Source organism: Humulus lupulus, chromosome 7, assembly GCF_963169125.1.
Source record: "Humulus lupulus chromosome 7, drHumLupu1.1, whole genome shotgun sequence".
NCBI lineage: Eukaryota > Viridiplantae > Streptophyta > Magnoliopsida > Rosales > Cannabaceae > Humulus > Humulus lupulus.
The window spans coordinates 51,887,532-51,901,733 of record NC_084799.1 but is presented as its reverse complement, the minus strand read 5'-3'; the positions used below and the strand labels follow the sequence as shown (position 1 = coordinate 51,901,733).

Here is a 14,202-nt window from a genome sequence, read left to right as displayed (position 1 = left end):
TGCTCTAATATGGAAATTTTAACGAGGTGAATGAGTCTTAATTGCTGTTCATGTACTTATTAGTGATAGTATTTTCGAATCCGAATTATTCATTAGTATTTTTATTGTATTCTGTTCTGTATATCTGATCTATTTAGTTTCTATTGATCTTGCTCCTCTTAGTATAGTATATTTATTTATATGATAGTTGTTTTTGATCTGAATGTGTTATACTCTCATGTTACTCGACGTTATGGTGAATATCTGGCCATTTAACTTGCAAGACAGAAGCTTTTTTAGTTGTTGCGTTATGAGCTTAGGCCTCCCACTAAGCAATTTAGTGCAGTTTTTTATCCCTTAAAGCACACCACAACACCCTCCCTTTTTCTTTCTCTCTGCCTCAGCCCTCAGGCGACAAGCAAGAACAAGGGCCCAGATGTGGTTCTCTTTTTTTCTCTATCTTCCTCTCCATGCGTGTCCCATTCTCAGGTGAAGTTTTATTTTTAACTATATATATATAACTAATTAACCTATGTATACATATGTTTGTTTGACTAATTAACCTTAGTTTTTGAACATAAATTTCAATGTTAAGGTCTACTGATTGAATGATGATGGAAAATGGGATGATCAAGGTTGGGCATGTCACTCTTGACAATTTGGAGGTTTGTTCTTTTCCTTGATCCATTCTTATGCACATTTAGTGTTACAAAATTTTACAAACCCTTTCAAATAGAGTTTTTTGGTGGTTGTTATATATTGTTTGTATTATGACTGAATGTGATTATCATTTAGTCATTATTACACAACGAAGAGAAGAGCTTGGTTTTTTTTTTTTTTTTTTGTGATGGCATTACTTTTGCATTTTGTTAGTGCATATGGAATTTTTTGAAAGCAAGAAGGTATTTTTTGAAAACATCTTTGGTGCATTTTGCTACTGGTTTAATGGCTTAGAATATTTATTTTGCTATTGGCTTTGGTGTATTTTGTTACTGGTTTGTGTTGTTTTTTTACTGCCTACATATTGTAGAATTGAACATTCACAAAATAAGTGAAAATAAATGCTAACATATACGTAATAATAAGTTTCTTCTTTCATTTGTAAGGAGACTCGTACAACTAGAAAGAACAGTAGATGAAAAGCAGTGGAAAGGCATAACTGAGTTGTAACATTGTGTCAAATGTAGGATTTGTAGGAAATTTCTGAGGTAATCAAACTATACCTACATAAGCCTTCTTTCTTCCAGCCACTGCTTAACTGGCATAACTTTATCACTTTCGTCCTTCCACTCATTAGCCACCACAGTTGCTATGCGGTTTGCTGAAACTTTTGCTCTTGCAAGTTCTCGCTCTAGAGTCCTCTTTTCCTCCTGAATTTTTTACTCAAATGAGGTTAGCATACCATAATTGTCAAAAATACAACAAGTAAATTTATCTAGACTCACATTCAATTGTTCTATCTGTCATTTGTAATCGTGAATAGCATTGATTGCAACTCCTCCAGCTAGAACAACCTCCTCAAGTTCATGAATGGTTTGGCTAAGCTTTTCTACCTCCTGAACCTTTTGGCAGTTTGTTTTCTCAAGGATTCTATTTTCTTCCTACACATGTTACACATGTAAGTTACCTTGACAATTCAGCCTCACCATATGTATATGCCCAACCAACAAAATAGAATCTGCTGTGATGTTATAAATACCTAGCAGATCTCAATCTGTCTCCTCAACTCAAAGTTCTGGTTTTGAACCTCTTCAACTATCCAACCTCTTTCTAGCCATGACCTGTCAAAAAAGTAAGGGCTTGAATTCTAGCCATGACCTATCAAAATGCAAACGCATCCATTAGTCTTATTTGAAGTACACTCATAATATTTGAAAATATCTCATGAAAGACCATAACTCACCTTGTGCTCAAGAATATTTTCAGTGACAGAGACTTTTTCATCCATTTTTTCAACCTCGTGCTTGAGCTGGAAAGGAAATAACAACACAAAAAAACTAACTTCAGACACAATTTAAGTGTTATAATACTGAATTTATTGTATGTGAAACTCAAGTGAATATAGTAGGCTGGTAGAAATTTCTTCGGTACCTCTTCTACTGCCTTATCTTTAAGAGTTTCAGTTGCTCTCAGTGACTTGATTTCACCGTGAGCAACCCCCAACTCCCTTTCCTTTTCTGCAAAATGATGGAAAAAAAATAGTATCACTATAAATGCCTCTCGGTTTACTTACAGGATTATATGAACTCATTATTAACTTGTTACAACAGTAAAATACAAATATACTGATAATACATATTGATATACATTACAGTATTCTCTTAATGGCAGCAAGTTGTTTGACAACTTTGATTTTATTTGCACTGTATTCTCTTTTCTTATTTATAGCTTTGGTAAGTTATAGTTTATATGATAGTTATGGGATTGGCTTTGCATTCACTTGTTATATTATTTATTTATTTTAGTTTTCATCTTGTAGTTGTTCCCAAGCTTTGTTTGAATCTTCATTTTGTTTTTTATTATGCTTATTTATATTTGGATTTCTGAATTCTGTTTTGTTCATGTTGATTATAGTAAGTAATGATTTGGATTCACACAACCGTAGTTGTTGATATATTAATTAAGATGTGGATTCCCTTGTAATTCTTTTTGGAATTAAGATATGGATGAATATGAATCATATGGCCTTTATAGAATAATGCATTTGATAATGTTTTTCTGATTTTTCTCAAGCTTCCTTGGGTATATTACTTAATTATGTAGTAGGATTATTTATTTTGACATATTTAGGTCTTAATGTGATGTAATTCTTGCTGCTTTCTATATCTTCAGTCTCTGTGTTGGATAATTTTCACACCAATAAGGGTCACGTATTTGTTTAGATCATTGGTGTTCAATTTGTTACGACTCCTATGCAGTATGACTTTAATGATTTGACTTAACTTTAAATGTCCTGACTGGATTTAAATGGGGCTAATTGTATGTTAGGTTTGTGGCGTCAGCTCGCCAATTGGTGAAAACTTTGGAGGTGATGTTGGTGAATGATTTAGGCTATACGAAGAGATACGTACGCTGCTTGTAGGTAATTTTTTCTTTAAAGGAAAATGATATCCTTGGTGTTTCAGTTTTTGTTTATGATTGTGACATTTAATTATTTGAGGGTGTGTTTTGGGAATCTGCTTGTTTTTGGTGAGATATCATTAAATGTTATCAAGACACAGTGGCAAAAAGTTTCACTTTCACCTTTATGTCATCTTTATAGCACAGTAATATTTCAAGTAGTTTCTTTTCACAAGTTTGGAGTGTCTAAACAATATTATATAATATCTCATATCACTTGTATTTTAGTTACAACCATCTTTCCAAATAGGTTTGCGTTTGTAATACTTTGTGAATGCATATTGAGAAAGACTTAGAAATGTTATAATATATGATCAGACTCAACTCTAAGACAACTTTTACATTAGTAGCTTTTTGGTTACTGTTTTATTGATTTTTTGTTTTTTGTTTTTTTCCCTTTCTTTTAAATTCTAATTACATTAATGCTTGCCTTTCAGATTTCTGAAGTGGTTAATAGTATGAAAGACTTGATTGATTACAGTCGAGAAACAGGGACAGGACCTATGGGTAAGTTTAATGCAACTTAATCCTATTTAGATTTAATTATCTATTATTTTTTTCGTATGCATAATTTTTTAAAGTTGAGATCTACTTTGGATTACCTTAATTGACTTCACTGGTGGTCTGAGAGTTCCTTTGAGTAAGAAAAATTTATGCTTTATTGACCATTTTTTAAACCTTAAAATTTTGATTTAGTACCTACCTATAATCTCTGTTTTAATATCTTGTCAAAAAGTGTTTGGTCAGATATTGCTTGTTCTTTGTCCTTTCAGCCTGTTAACTTTTGCATTACTATTCTTGCTTAATTCTATGGAACTTAGTGAAGCTATAACAGATGTGATAGGAATTGCAGAATAAAATATTCTTAAATGATGCTTGGTAAGGAGATTAGTTGCAACTTCTTTCAATCTGTAGAAGAAATGTGAAAAATATATATTCATATATAGAAATTTGCATATATTTTAGAATGGATATGATCTTATTCTTAATAGTGCCTACCCTAAAGTGAGAAGCTTTTTCACTAAACTATTAAAAACTAACACATCAATGTAGATAAAATCAAATTATCACCCCCACTTAGTTTGCATGATAATGTTTTCCTGAATTTTGCATTGGGTGTGAAATTGAAAGTACAAACTAGAATTTGAACACTAAACTCTAAATGTGAACTAGTTGTAGTTTAAATAGATCTTTATGCTACTTAAATTCTTCCATGTACAGTTTTGAGATATTGTTGCAAGCTCAAATAGGATTCTGTTAGTTATGTTGCTCTAAATATTTTTCTATATGCATATACCAGCTTTGTATTCTGTTATAGACTATCAACTGTATTGCATAAGGCTTCTCGAGTTTAATATTATTAATGAACCAATAAACTTTCCATGATTCTATCTTTTAGCCATAGCTTTGTCTTTCTATATATAAGAGAGGACTAAATCTTTACAAGAAAGACAAATTATTTAACATTGCTTGGTTCTTTAATACACTTCACAACAACTTTGATAATCATGATTTTCCATATAAACGAATTTCTAAGCTTTGCCTTATGAATGAGCTAGATGACAACTTTCTTCTTGTAGCTAGCATCTTGGACTATGCTAATTGATTCCATGTATTATTTATTATCCCAAATCATATTTAATTTCTCTTTTAAAATAAATTATTTTTCATGTATTAAATTTGATTTTATTTTTGATACAGTAATCATCTACACATCCTATTTTCAATTATTTGGTCCTCCTTTTGGTGTATTGGTTATTCCAATAAGCTTTATTGATTATAGGCTGACTGGTCTAAGTGTACTATTTTAGTTTACTATTAACTCTAAGTTTAAGCATTAATTATTTAAACTCTTGTGTAACTAAGAAAATCAACTTTACAACAAAGACAAGTGCACAATGGAATGGATGATGAATTGGAGGGTGGAGCAAGCTTCATGGTTTACTTTTTGTGTATCTTGTTATGTTTCTCGTTTTTACTTTTGAAGCACAAGATGTGCAAGACTATAGAATTTTATTATGTATGCTTTCAAATTTAGGTTAGAACTAAGAACTTTTGAAGTGGATAATGTCATGGTTTGAAGTAGTTTGTCTTCAAATGTAAAAATACTCATGGTTTATCATATATATTGAATATTTTAAATTTTTTGATCTATTTAATATTACACTTGTGATCAATTGTGATTTTTTTAATCAAAATACAATAATAAAAACTTTTTATAACAATTAAAAATGCATATTACAAAATAACAAAATGTTATTACTGGGAGAATTTACAATAATTATGGTTGTTTTGTATAATATATTATAATTGGGACAAAAAGTTATGATTTATATAATAGAATGAACTAAAAATGTTATAAAATGATCAAATATAACAATTTTCATAACAGTTGGAAAGTGTTATGCATAAAGTATAAGAATAAACTCCAAATTTATAATCAAATACTCTAACTAAATGTTATTATTTGAATATTATAGCAACTAAAAATGTGTTAATGAATAGTTTAAGATAACATCGAACATAACATTCGAATATTGTTATAGAAAAGACAGGACTTTTAATAACAGGGGCTATGTTAGTGTTTTCAGAAGCATTATCAATACTCCCGATTAGCAGTTTTTAAGTGTTATGGATACTATTTTTTCTTGTAGTGAATGAAGGAGGGTCAATTGAGTGATCCACAACTAATCAAGATCAGAGAGGATGTTTTGGCTTGAGCATCCGGAGATAATACAGTGTCTGAGTTAGGCTTGTTGAGATACAAGGGGCGGATATGTGTTCCGTTAGACACTGCTTTGAAGCGAGAGATTCTGGATGAATCTCATACTACACCTTACTCTTTGCATCCAGGAATCACGAAGATGTATCAGGATGTGAGATGGTCGGGGATGAAGAGAGATGTAGTAGAATATGTGGCTAAGTGCTTGACATGTTAGCAGGTCAAGGCTGAGCATCAGAGGCCGACAGGGTTATTGCAACCTCTGGATATCCCAGAGTGGAAGTGGGAGGACATCATGATGGATTTCATGGTGGGCTTACCCAGGATTGTTGGTCGGCATGATTTTATTTGGGTGATAGTGGATCGCTACACCAAGTCAGCTCACTTCTTGCCAGTTACAGAAGGCCATGGGAACACAATTGAAGTTCAGTACTGCTTATCATCCCCAGGCAGATGGGCAACCTAAGAGGACGATACAAATATTGGAAGACATGCTGCGAGCATGTGTGCTGGACTTTGGTAGATCCTGGAGCAAGTATCTACCTTTGATAGAGTTTTCCTACAACAACAGTTATCAGTCTACCATTGGAGTTGCACCTTATGAGATGTTGTATGGTAGGAAGTGCAGATCTCCCATTCATTGGGATGAGACAGGTGAAAGGAGATACTTGGGTCCTGAGGCAGTTCAGAGGACCAGTGAGGCCATTGAGAAGATTAGAGCTCGGATGCTCGCTTCTCAGAGTAGGCAGAAAAGCTATGCGGATCCCAAGCGTAGGAATGTGGAGTTCCAAGTGGGAGACTATGTCTTCCTTAGAGTCTCTCCATGGAAAGGGGTGAGAAGGTTTGGGAAGAAGGGCAAGCTGAGCCCTAGATTTGTAGGACCATTTGAGATCCTGGAGAGGATTGGTCAGGTGGCTTACAGGTTGGCCTTACCTCCGGCGTTGTCAGCCGTGCATAATGTGTTTCATGTTTCAGCTATTTGGAGGTATGTATCTAATGTGAATCATATTTTGAGTTATGAAGATCTGGAGATTGAGGCAGATTTATCCTTTGACGAGCAGCCAGTCTAGATACTTGATAGAAAAGACAAAGTCCTTAGGAATAAGTCGATAACTTTGGTTAAGGTGTTGTGAAGGTACAGCAAGGTCGAGGAAGCGACCTGGGAGCTGGAGTCGGATATACAGAGTCAGTATCCCGAGCTGTTCAGGTAAATTTCAGGATGAAATTTCTGTAAGGAGGGGATAGTTGTAATGCCCCGTAATCCCTAATGCGGTTTAATGGCTGGATTAGAAGGTGAGGAAGGCCATAACTATTTAATTATGCCATTAACTGATAATATGCATGTTTATGTGAATTATATTATAATATGATGTTAGATGCATGCATGTGGGTCCACATTTGATTATTAGGGTGTTTTGGTAATTTGGCCCGTTGAGGGCATATTTGTGTATTTTGGTGCATAATGTGAGTTATCGATGAGATCCCATTATTATGGAGATATATTCGAGTTATTCGGCATGAGACAGTCTTATATTTCAATTTAGCAGTTTTGTCATAACGGGGTCATTTATTGGGATATTGAGTAATGAGGATGCTTATTTGATGATAAATTGGGAATTTTTGAGATCAGGAGGAAATTCTGGAAATTTTTACTATAGTGTCCCCGGGAGTGTTTTCGGGACCCCGAGGACTACGTTTTATTGGTGGTTACTTAAGCTTGAAGTAGCTTGTCAGATAGAACCGTACGTTAGAAAACACTTTCTCTCTTTCAATTAGTTCATTTTACCGTTCGAGGCATTTTCGAAGAAATCTCGAGTTCTAAGAGTTAGAATCAAGCGAGGATCGAGGCATAGCGATCCTAGGAAATATTAGAAGCTTCTTGACCAAAGGATTTGACGAGAAACAACCCAATCAAAGGTAATCTAAGCTTTAAGTTTTGAGTTTTTAGAGTTTCTAAGCTTCGAATTTGATTTTGTGAATCGTTGAGTTTTTGAATCGTTTGAGCCTCGGGATTTGATGGTTTTGGATCATTAGGGAGTTTGGGAACTTGGATTTTTTGATTTGGAGGTGTTTAGGTATGTTTTTGGAGGGTTTGGGATGAAGAAGATCGAGTTCTTGGCTGGTTCTGGGTGGGGGGCTGCGACCCAAGCTCGAAGAAGTAGTTGGTGGAGTTTGGCCTTGCTAGGCGCCGTGACACTAGGTAGTGGGTGCTGCATCCCTTGCTCCTGATGTGGCTGGGGGCCGCGGCTCAAGGTGCTAGGGTCGCGGCTCTTGGGTAGTTTTGAGGCCGTTTGAGTGTTTTGACCTCGAGAACTTGGTTTTAGGCCTCAGGATTGTTCCTACTACCCGGATTAGTGGGAATTGATGTCTCGGAGGCTAGATCTTGGTTCGGGAACCTTTGTTATTCATTTTATTAATGGTGTCCCGTATTTGGTTATGACTAGGTGACCGCTAAAGGACTAAAAGTCAGACCGTTCTCAAGGGTCGTTCTTTTATTCATTCTCGCTCGAATCAGAGACAAGAAAACTGCACCCCATATGTGACATGCATGGTTATTCATGAGGCATGTTGAATGTGTAAATTTGGACATGGATTGATTATTGAATGCTTAACAAATCTTGCTCACTTGTGCATGGTACAGACTAATTAGTCTGAATTGGCAGAGGTGTCAGTATCAACTGTGAAGCTGTGACTCATTATTCAAGTTCGGCAGTGGTACAGGGCACTGGTCACACAATGCTGACTCATAAGTCAAGAATGGCCTTAGCGTGTTCAACGCAAGCCAACAAAGATTAGATCTAATCGACATCTGCATTAAATGACTCAGAAGTTAATGCCGGACCGACCTCAAGTTCGATGAAAACTAAAAGCGCTTGTGTGACTTACCCATCAGCCACTCATCTATTTAAGCTAGTGACTTACCTAGCAGTCACTCATTTCTTTAAGCTAGTGACTTATCTAGCAGTCACTCATCTGTTTAAGCTAGTGACTTACCCAGCAGTCACTCATCTGTTTAAGCTAGTGACTTATCCAGCAGTCACTCATCTGCTTAAGCTAGTGACTTACCCAGCAGTCACTCATCTATTTAAGTTACTGACTTGCTTGTCAGTCACTCAGTATGGTTTACCAGAACCTCAAGTGTTGAATCACTCATTTGATTAGAGCTATAAGCTCATTCATGGTTATTGTAAACACAAAGTGATATTCACTCATTTTTTCAGAGCTATAAGCACTGTGTGATTATTATAATAATCATTTGTTAATATTGAGTGGAGAGCTTATGTGATGTTGTGTACATATGCAGCTGCTAGACCACCACGGCCAAGGAGTTCTCAGAGGAACTAGGAGGTTTAACCTATTTTTGCCGCTTAGGTCGGCGGGTTTGTAAACTTGAAACAGTAATGACCATTTTGAGTTGTAAATAACTTGTAAATGTTTTTTATGCGCCCATGAACAATTGTATGTTTTAAATAAAATATATCATTTCCTTTTGATTGGTTTTACACCTTAGCCTGTTAATAATAACTAGAAGCACGTTTTTAACCAAAGGACTCGGGTAGCGAGTTAAATTTCCGGTTCACTGTTCACCGTAACTGTTCTGGGGTAACTGAGGCGTTACAAAAAGTCCCCTCCTTGAGCTATTTCATGCATATTTATAGGCTCAAGGAGGGTTACATGGGCCATTGGGCCTTAACTCTCATTAATATATGTGTATCAAAGTAATAAAGAGGAAATAATCAACGTAATTATCATAGGATTACAATCTTAGAAGGAAATAAATCAAATCATACGACCAGCCTGGTCATATCTTATAGTTAAGCTTGATGAAGAGATGTGTAGCTGGTCGATAACCGAACAACACTTTTTCACTTCAACTCTGCCACGTGTCAACCATATGTGAGAAATCCTTGCCACGTCATCAGCAGCCGTTTTTGGGTAAACATTTGCCCCCCAAGTTTACTTTACTGTGACCAGCATAGAGTAAACTTAGGTGTCTGACCTTTCGTATCCCCATAAAACTTGTCAAAGCCATCATGCCTCTTCGAAAAAAGCAACCAATCATGTCCAATCAAGTCTTTTCAGTTTCCCAAAAGCTTGCCTGACGGCTATCATACTTCCCCATACTTTGAAAACAGTAATTCATGATTACCTCTTTTATAGTGTCACAGTCACTATAAATAATACCCCCAATTCACCTTTTAACTTTTTACTTTTCACTCGTCATCTCTTTCTCAAGAACTCCAAAAGGACTTCAACTTTTAGAGCCTAGAAATTCCAGAAGCTTTCATCGCTGATCTAAGGAATCTTCGTTCAGACGTTCAAAGCTTTCGCTTTTCATACTCCATCTTTCATCCAAGTAAGTTTTACGAACCTTTCAGTTGTTTGAGTTTCCATGCAAAGTCACTTTTTTATTCGTTTCGTATCTGAGTTCTTGACTGAAACTATCTTGGGGTAAATGGGTATGCTGATCGATGCTTGATAAGGTAGTGAAATAACACTTCATAGGAGTTAGGAGTCAGTTTAGTAGTTGAGATTGTAGATTTAGGGCGTAAAATCGAAGTAAAAATTTGATTTTTAAGCTAGTTGAAAAACTGGGTTTTTCCCGCCCTCTCGGAATCAAAAAAGTTTTCTCTGAAAAAACTTTTTACTTCCGCTTTTTAATCTGTTTCTCAAACTGCTCGTAAGAAACTTCGTGTTTATGCTAGAATGTTGCTGGTCGTATAAAAGCTTAACTTTTATATGCGAGCAACGTTATTCTCACTTTCAACATAAGTCTTTAGACTCCAAGTTCTCATCTCCCCTTTTATGTTCGTAGATTCTAATGCAAGATCCGTGGGGAGGTGAGAGACCAATTGATGACGACATGCTCGCTCAACTGCTCGTGGACATAGAACAGCCGTCGTTACTTTTTCCAGACATCCCTTTTTCTCGAACTCCACCTAACAGACCTCATCCAAACCTTTCAGCCATGGGTAGAGTCAAATCCACTGCCCAGAAAAAGAAAACTAAACATTCTAAACACGAGCCTGCTCCACATGCAGAAATTCCCTCGACCAGTGGCAGAGCTGAGAGTACTCCTGAGCCAGGAATCCAAGCTCATGCCCAACTACGAAGTGCCACTCGATCAAATGTCGAATGGTACGTCGCCCCTCCTAGTCGACTAACGATTAGGATGATCACCAATTATATCAAGAAATATGAGCTTCCTGGGGTGACGCTAGTCCGACCTACCAGAGACCAAAGGGCGAATCTGCCTGGAGGCGTGTATAGTGCCTGGTCGAGATACCACATCGAGGCAGGAGCGATCCTGCCTCTCCATCCTTTTTTTCCAAAGAGTGGCCAATTATTTTGGGGTCGCTCCTTTTCAAATCACCCCAAACAGATAAAGAATGCTCTCTGCACTCTATATCCTTTATAGTCATAAGAAGTGGCCGGTCCCCACGCCACACAAGGTCAACTACCTGTTCGACCTAAAATCCAACCCCAACCAAGAAAACACGGGGTTCTTCCATTTCTTCCACCAGGAAACGAGTCGCAATTTCTTGACTGACACCACTTTTATTTCGAACGTGGGGAAGTACTATCTGGAGTACTTTCTGACTGCCAATATGGTCGCGAACAACTTGGCCTTCACACAAGGAGTTAAAGTCTTTGCACCTTTGGTCGTTTCTATATTATTATTTTTTATTCTCCCTGCATTTCTCTCAGAAATTTAGTGTATTTTAGGCCCCTGGTCTAGACCAACCCCCACTCCAGACATGGAGGTCCGATCAGCCCTCCTGGCCAACATGACGGACATAGAGAAAAGTGTCAAATAGCTGGTCACAGAGGCCAATCTGAGACTGTCGGCCTTCTGGCTCCTCACCAGGATGTGAGGGAATCTACTACGGGGAGTGCCACTGGCACTAAAGTCCCCGAGCAACAACAAGATGTGTCACAACCTCCTCCAAGGAGGGCAATAGGGGTGACCATCAATGAACCAACTGGTGCCCCACGACCTGCTGTTGCACCGGCCCCTCTAGGGAAGGGAAAGAAGAAGGCCACAGAGCCTATTCTTGACTCGTCGGACGAAAACACTACTGATTTTACGCTTTTAGATAGTCTGCCTATTCCCTGTCACCTCTTCAACGGGGATGGCAACTTTAAATACCCTCGTGCTATAAATTCAGACTTCTTCAGGCCAGAGAGTGAGTGTAGCACTAGGAAAGTAAATAGTGTAGTGACCAGTAATTATAGCTCGGGTATTATACTTTCAATTTCTCTGCCCTTGTTTCCTAAATTTAGCAAGTTACTTTTACTATATTGTCTGACTGTTCGCTTGTTTCTTTTCTGCAGACATGCCTGTTGAACGTGCCTTTGACTTGTACACCAAGACAGCGAGCAAGAAAAAGTCCCACAGGCGCCAGTCTGGGGACAGCTGCAGCAATCCTTATCCGAAGAAACCTCGAACAGAGGACCCTCCAGAGCCTATGCCAACGAAGGAGGCTACTCCTACGCCAGCTCCTGCTAGGGAGGCAACTCCTCCAACTCCAACAAACCCATATCCCCCATCTCTGGTCGGACAGACTCCTCCTCCAGCCCCAGTCGACCCTATGCCTCCAGCATCCACCGTCCAACATTCGACTGGCCACCGAGAAAAGGCCTCGGGATATGACCTCACGGGTGTGGTGCTTAACTCAACCAAAGATAGGCTGTCGAGAATAAAAAAAAAACATTGACGCAGCCAGGAGGCAATCCAGGAGACCGACTCTATAGGGGTTGACCAACTTGAGACTTAACCTCTTTTGGAAGATGTCGTTCTATTTCAGGTGGTAAAGGGTAAATAGATTTTGCATAAGCCATCCTCCAAAATCCAGTCGTGTATTTTGAGCATAGACTATATACATCTACTCTACGATACATTGCCGCAGCAACGCCATGAGCACATGGATTCTTATCAATGGCTATCTCTCGACATGTACAAGAATGTTGCGATCATTGTCGTTATCTTGTAATCGCCATGTAAATAAACTAACAATGTCTCTACTATTTTTTATTGCAATTGGTTCAATCTCCACCATTGTCGTTATCTGTTAAGTTAATTATATATCGAAGAGGTTGCGATCGATTTCTGTAACTTCATAAATGTGTTCACCTAACTCCTCATAAGTTAGGTTAGTTTGTACTCAACTTGATCTTGATCCTGAGCCATTAGAAATCTATTTACATGAGTCTTCATTCTTTTTCCACAATCTGTCACATAATATTACAATATTTTTTAATGACATCTGAAAAAAAATACAATAAGCAAATATAAATTATTGGTATTACTTTGATTGAAAAGTTATATAAAAAATGAAAATCAAGTTGAAAATCTAGAAATTTGACAACCTGTCTAAAAATTAGACAGGTTGTCTGATAATTCGACAATCAGTCTAAAAATTCGACAGGTGGTTGAAAATATACGACGATATGTCTAAAAATTAGACTACTTGTATAAATTCGAAAGATGGTCTAAAATTTAGACCGGTGGTCGAAAAAATACGAATATTGGTCTAAAATTTAGACAGCTGGTCTAAAATATTAGACTCATTGTCAAAAAATTAGACAAGCTGTCAAAAAATTATGGGTTTCTCTATCTCTAAAATGGTCAAAACCCTTATTAAAATTTTCAGATTTTCAAGCTTTAAACTCCATAAAACTCTAAAAATAAACCTAAATCCTTACTTATACTTTCAATAAACTAAATTAATCATTTTGCATTTTAAATATACAAAAAAAATATCAAAAATTTCGGCAGGATGAGAATGGGTGGTTGTGGTGGCGGCGGAATGAGAGCGGGTGGTTGTGGATGGATGTGGGTGGATGGGTGAGAGGAAGAAGGTGATACTTTTTAGGGTTTTTGTTTTAATTTATTATTATTTTATTTTAAGGGTAAAATGGGTAATACAAAAAATTCATTAATAAAAAAGGTCATTTAGCTAAAAACTATTGAAACTAGGCCAAAGTGCGAATTACACTATAAAAAGAGGCTATTTTGCCAAGGAGCCCTAGAAATTATTACACGTATGAATACTTTAAATTTGATGTAGCAATATGAAAAGTCCTAAACCACTATTGTATTGCTACTGAGTCCGTGCTCCACAAGTTGCTCAACATCTAAAGCCACACTTGGAAAAATGTTGGAAAAAAACATAATGAGCTAATGCTCAGTAAGCAAATCTCATGCATACACATACACATGAATGTCGTGAGTTTGAAATGCACAGATACTAATATGCTGACCTATATACTTGTGCATTTCATTTATTGCTCATGCACTTTCAAACTTTAATTTTGTGCTTTTTCTCTTTTTACATTCACATTGTTATGGGCACGTTATCTTATGTGCACACTGTTCA

At 36.9% G+C, this 14,202-nt stretch overlaps 1 long non-coding RNA gene across 1 annotated transcript; it reads left to right on the top strand.

The window, feature by feature from the left end:
- Positions 1–350: 350 nt before the first annotated feature.
- Positions 351–2,876, top strand: LOC133789601 (uncharacterized). The gene is made up of 3 exons (XR_009873628.1): positions 351–468; positions 575–644; positions 2,812–2,876. It is a non-coding gene; the product is annotated as an uncharacterized LOC133789601 (long non-coding RNA).
- Positions 2,877–14,202: the final 11,326 nt, after the last annotated feature.